Here is a 6,485-nt window from a genome sequence, read left to right on the forward strand (position 1 = left end):
GTTTGATGACGCCAGTCACTCTTCTTATTTGGTTTCCCACAGTTATTCAGCAATTAATAAAGTGTAACCATTAACGAATGGGCTGGACTTAGTAGAGAGAAATCAAGTGTGAGGGGTTCAATTGTACAATTTCTGGCTTTCCTAACTATGAACCAAAAGTCCTGAAGCCATAAAAAAATTATTTGACTAAATAAAAATTAGCCCTTCTACTATAACAGCCCTAACCCTATAATCAAAGAGTTAATGTGATATTTCTGCCTGTTGACAAATATGCCTGTACCAACAATAGATACAGGAGCTGGGGAAATAACCACAGGATAGGGCTGTGGACCAACTGGACCCACCGTGAGCCATCCTAGAGCTTAGATTCCATCTATCATCTGACCATGTAAGCTCCCTTTGATTGGTGGACCTCAGTTGCAATTTGGGTCCCCAGCAATAAGTGTCCATTTGGAGCCATAATCCTCAAACGATCTGGGCATATTTTCTCTCCAGTATACAGTCACACTAGTAAATAGCCACAGGTCCCTTTGAAGAAGAGTTAGTGGAATATTTCCAATAGGTATTTGCAGCAGTGCTGCAGGGTTCTTCCACAAGAGAACCCAGCCTCCCCTTCATCACCTGTCTCTGGGTCTGTGAATTGACTGAGGTCTGGAAACTTGGTCAAAGGCCATGATCCTTTATTGTAGCGACTCTAGACAGATCTTTGGCCCCCAGACCTAAAGTTTTTTTACTATTTATAGATCCTATTTCATTCATAGAAACACCATGATCAATTAGCCACTGTCAAAGATCCTGGGGAACCAAGACATTCTTATCACCTGCCGCCCTTTACAGTAAACACACCCACCTTGTCTTGAGCAATTCAGTGCTGCCACTTGGCCACTGCTCTTCAAGGATCTCATCACCCCCATTGAAATCAGTGAGCTGCTCTCATACATTCATACCTGGCCTACAAAAGAGGGCAACCACAGAGCCTTTCAAGCATGCAGTTGCTCTCTTCCCTAATATATTTCTCAAGGCCTTAATAAAGGGAGGGTCTTCTGGGCCTTCTTATTGAACATAGTGGTACATGGAGTGTGAGCAGATCACATAAATCTACTTCAAAATCAGCTATCTCCCTAAGCCTCTGCAGTGTCCCCTCCACATTATGCCAGGGAAACTCTAAGATCTTAACATCATTAAACATTGCCCACCGCTGAGTCCAAGCTTCTGTTAACCAACCACATAAGCTGCTGGAGCAACATACAGCTGCACAAGGTAACACGTTAAATCCAGAATCTCAAGTACGTACACCCATATCAATTAATTCAGCCCAATCTAGTGTTATATTCCACCCTCCTTGGGCTAGCACCCTTAGAATCCTCTCCCACATATGTTCTCTGGGTTTCTTCTGATATATGTTCACAAAATCTTGCAATTACTTTGTTGTACAAATTATTTCCCCCTGCACCATAGTGTGTACCTTCCTCCCCAGTTGTGCATCTAGTGACAACAGGAAGTGGTTGTTCTTGAGGAGCATGAACATCCTCTTTCAATGCTTCTGCCCGAAGTGAAGTTATCACAGGCTTTCCAAGAGAAGGAAAGCTCATCTCCTTGGGCACTGGAGAGCAAGCCACTTCACCTAGCAAGGAAGGCCCACCGTGACTTCAGTGTTCAAGTTTATCAGCGTCATCCCCAACCACATGTCCCCTTTCCAAATTTCAGGGTCCATTTCTTTCCCATTCAATGCCCTAAATTTCACATGAGAAACTTGGTGAGTCTGTGAATTCAACAGACATTTCAATTCAGCAACCTGCACAATTAAATTTTGCATTTGATTTTAAGCAATATCAGTCCTGCGGTTACAAGAAAAAAAGAGATTACTTTAGGGTTGTCACAGAACTTCTCTGGTTCTCAGATTTCTGTGACTTGAACTGAGAGTTGAGACGTTTTCTTCTCTCTGCACTCGGCCCTCCTCCCGCTGCGGTGCCGGGCGAGGGGGGCGGCCCACAGGGTAGCCTGCTTCAGATCTGTTCACTCATTTCACAAACCCATTGAGCACACCCTCAGTCCTGAGGATGCAGCCGTAAATAATGCAGACCTAAGGGCTGACCTAACTGTTCTTATCCCCCAGGACCGGCACCCTGGAATGGCGGTAGAGTGCCGGACGCCCGGACCCCAGGAAGCCGCCGTGTTTGAACTTGTGGCTGTGTACTTCACGAGGATAGAGTGGAATTGCCTGGTTCCTGCCCAGAGGCACTCTACTGAGACGTGATGCTGGAGAACTACGGGAATGTGGCCTCACTGAGCTTTCTCATTGCCAAACCGGCCCTGATCTCCCTCTTGGAGCAAGAGGAGGAGCCTTGATTCTGCAGGGGGCAGAGGAGAGAGGGACCAAAACCAGCACCTGCCTAGATTCCAGAGTGGAGGTTGGGCTCCAGGAGTCTTCTCTGAGGAGGGAATGCTCTAAGCCAGCGGGATCATCAGGCATGGTTTTGCAGCACCTCCCCTGGGGTGGCTGGGAGTTACCCAAAGGCAGCAGATCATTCACACCGGGGCCAAGCCCTACCAGGACACCAAGTGTGGGAAAGCCTTCAAGCAGAGCTCGATCCTTCCTGAGGCACCAGCTGATCCACACCGAGCAGAAGCCCTTCTAGTGCAGCGAGTGCCAGAAGACATTCCGGCAGAACACAGTTGATCGCACACCATAGGACCCACACCCAAGAGGGGCCCTTCGAGTGTGGTGCCTGTGGGAAGGCCTTCAGCCGAAGCTCCCGGCTGCTGCAGCACCAGAAATCCCACGCCGGTGAGAAGGCCTATGAGTGCAGTGAGTGCTGGAAGGCTTTTTGCCGCAGGTTCACCCTCAATGAGCACTGCCACCTGCCACAGCGGCAAGAAGCCCTACAAGTGCCTGCAGCGCGGGCAGTGCTTCGTCCGCGGGTCCTCGCTGGTGAAGCATCACAAGCTGCACGCCAAGGAGCACCCACAGGGAAACAGTGAGTGCCAGAGCCCACCACTTGGGCCAGTCCAGAAGATCCCCACAGGGGACAAGTTCTACAAGTGCACCGTGGGTTGGAAACCTTTCAAACACAAATGCCTGCTCTTGCTATACCAGAGGCTGCACATGGATGAGAAGCCATTCTCATGTCCGGAATGTGGTAAAGCCTTCAGTTGCAAGTCCAACCTCACTCTGCACCAGAGAATCCACACCAAGGAGAAGCCCTTTGAATGCACAGAGCATGGCAAGGCTTTTCATTGGCATTACACCCTCAGTGAGCGCTAGTGGCTCCACGGTAGGGAGAAGCCTGCTGCCAGCTGTCTGCCCTCATCCAACACCAGGAAGTACACAGCAGGGAAGTGCAGGAGGGCTGCCCACTGGTCTCCCCATTGACATGTTAACCAGGCAAAGAACCCACAGGAGAGCCCACCCCACTTGGGGAGGCCCCAGAATGCAGAGTGGGGATTCACCCTGTATGGAAGCCTGGGGGTGTGGCCCAGGAGGGTCTCCCTGTGGTTGATGGCAGTGGTCATGTGGCCTGAGGGAAGGATGCTGTGACGGGCTGAGTCCAGAGCCCATCTCCATCCCAAGCCCAAGGGGGAGAAGGAGCAAAGATGAGCCAGGACGCACAATGTTTCCAAACCCAACTAAGCCACCCTGGAGGTGCACACACATAGGCTCCAAATACACCAGTGGGGGCCTGCTGAGCATGGGTTTTGTTGTCTTCTTCACACTCACCTGTTTTTCCAAATATTGACTTGGAATGTTTTGTTGTTGTTCTTCCTTCATTTCTTTGTTTTTAAGACTGGCCAAGAAGACCAGACTTGTCTGAAAGGGGAGAGAAACAGAAGTGACAAACCATTTTGAGTTCAGCTCCCCAGGGGTAGGGTGGGGGACACAAGGATAGAAGAATCCCACAGCCCCTCCACGGTGATGCGTGTGGGAGGTAGGGAGTCACAGGGGCTTGTGGCGTTTGTAAATGAGCCAGGCCAGGTGGGCTGGTGGTGGCGGATGTTGGCACCAAGTGTGCCTAAGCTCCCTGTGCCCTGGCTAAGCAGTACAGCACTGCAGGAGCCCTCGGGGCAGGGGAATGGCCCGCAGGAACCTGGACTCACCCAGAACGAGGTGGCTCTGGGCCTGTGAGCAGTAGGTGCTTACTGGGAACAAGCTTCCCCATGTGGCAGACCCTCCCCATCTGCCCCCAGATCTCCTTGCTCTGTACTAGGAAGGGATCTGAGCATCCAGTGTTCTGTGAGCTCAGCCCAGCATGCCATGAGGCATCTGAAATGTGGGTGATGAGGAAGACTCACTCCCCAAAGGGTTTGAGGAGAAGCTCCCTGAGGGCCCACTGATAGGCCAGGAAGTCTTGGCAACCCCTCCTCTCCTTACCATCAGGACACCCCCTCTCTGGCAGCCCAGAAACATGGAAAGATTCTACTGCAGCTCAAGTTTGCTGTGAAACTTGCACCAGAAAGCAAGCTGCCTTCAGCTGGTGGGCTGAAGCTGCAGAATTTTACTTTTAAGTTAATGCGTATCTACCCCTAAGTAGAAAATTCTTGTGAAGCATTTATAAAATGAAGAAATTTCTAAGGAAGAAACATAAAAATTCCCTTTATCCCATTCTCTGGAGATAGCTGCTGATGATATTTGGGTGTATTTTCTTAGTCTCTTTCTTTCTAATGAAAAACAACCTCGATTCTGTAAAATAATTCTGAAATAAAATATATTCTGTATAGATAGTTATTTTGCAGAATCATGGTTATGTTTTGTTCAGAAATTTATACCTTATGATCAGATACCAATCTCCTGTATGTCTACCATTTTATTTGTGGTTGACACCACTGTGGACAATGCATGTTCAACTTTGGCATGTATCCGTGGTGATTTCCTTGGGATTGGAAGTGGGCTTCACAGGTCAAGGGTACCAGAGTGGGTGCTTCTGATACCAGAAGCATGGATTTTTCCAATAGAAGGGCCCACCTGATCCAGTGCCGCAAAGGAGAAACATGTCTCTCAGTAAGAAGGTGATTTCATTGCAAGTGCACAGCAAGGAACTGGGGGAAATCTTCCCCAAACCAGTTCAAAGTGAGGATGTGTGTTAGGGTTTTTATAGGTAAAGGAAAGGGGGTAGGGATCAAAACTACGTAATGGCTGCATGATGCATTCTTTTCAGGTCAGCGATGATGCTGGATCTTTGTGAGGAGGACATGGGAAAACTTCTCAATCCTGTGCTGTCTCAAGCATATCTTGTTGTTCCATCTTCAGTGATTAGATTTAGGTATTGATGTGCAAACTCATTTCATTAATCATGAAAAATGGCAGTTTGTTTTAATTTGTGTTTCTTGACCTTTTGACGAGTGAATTCCCTATAAATGTCCTGTGCCCATTTTTATTGGGTTTGTAAGACCTCTTTATATGTTTAAGATTCCAAGCTCTTTTCTCTAATATCTATTTCCTCAATTGTGATACAAATCACAGGGTTTGGGGCGGGGGGGCTGGAAAGGAAACTGCATCTTGGAATTGAGGAAATTATATTTGACAAATATTTCCCCCTGTTCTTTCCATGTTTTTTATTACAGAATTTTTAATCTAAAAGTTAAATTTTCCCTGTAGCCACAGAGAGAGAAAGAGAGAAAGAGAGAGATGTTTTCTTTCAGTAAGCACTCCAGTGTACTCAGGAGACTCAGTTCCATATCACAATCCTTGTAGTCATCATGGTCAAGTGCAATGGCCCTTGGGCTCCCAATATACTTGCTTAATTTGGCATTGATGACAATCAACCACAAGTGGTAGGTGATTGATTCATTCTGATGTTGCTACATGCCATGGATTACCAGCTTGTCATCTCCCATTGGCAAGAGGCTTAGCACTGTACTCAAATCCAAGGGCATGACCAAATAGTCCTGAAATCCTATCACTGAAGGTCTATGTCCTCAGACTGTTCCCTGTACCACTTCTCTATCAGTCTGGATTCAGTCAAAAGACTAAAACCACACCAGTAATTTAAATGGGGAAAACTAAATATAAAGAATTATTAACTAGTAGCAGGAGATATTCTCCCCAAAGCTGAGATTCAGACTTCACTGGAGTGGGTGTAGCTGCAACCCAGGGCATGGCAGGGAAGTTTGCTTCATTGTCCTTGGCCAGAGCTGCTCCACAGCTGGTGGGCTGAAGCTGGCAAGCAGGAAATTTCCTGTGGGGGTGCCAGCAGACCAAGGTTGGCAAGCAGGAAGCTGTGGGACAGGATTGTAGAGCAAGAAGCTGCCCACCGGGGTGTCAGCAAAACTTGCTGGAGAGTTAGTGCCACTGGATGTTCTGCAAATAAATCACTGGTAACTACACCACAGAAGCAAGAAGAGAGGACGCACAAGGAGACCAGGAGAAGCCCCTTCCTCCTGAGTGTCCCTCCAGTGCCCTCTACTGACAAAGCTTGCTATGTGCCAGCTGGCTTCAGGATCCAACTCCAAGGGCAAAGATAATGGATTTGAAGCAGAGAGGCAGTAAA

General features: G+C 48.0%; 1 pseudogene; it reads left to right on the forward strand.

Annotated features, from left to right (window-relative positions):
• Positions 1-2,131: 2,131 nt before the first annotated feature.
• Positions 2,132-3,265, forward strand: LOC119530356 (annotated as a pseudogene).
• Positions 3,266-6,485: the final 3,220 nt, after the last annotated feature.

Source organism: Choloepus didactylus, chromosome 3 (genome assembly GCF_015220235.1).
Source record: "Choloepus didactylus isolate mChoDid1 chromosome 3, mChoDid1.pri, whole genome shotgun sequence".
Lineage (NCBI taxonomy): Eukaryota > Metazoa > Chordata > Mammalia > Pilosa > Megalonychidae > Choloepus > Choloepus didactylus.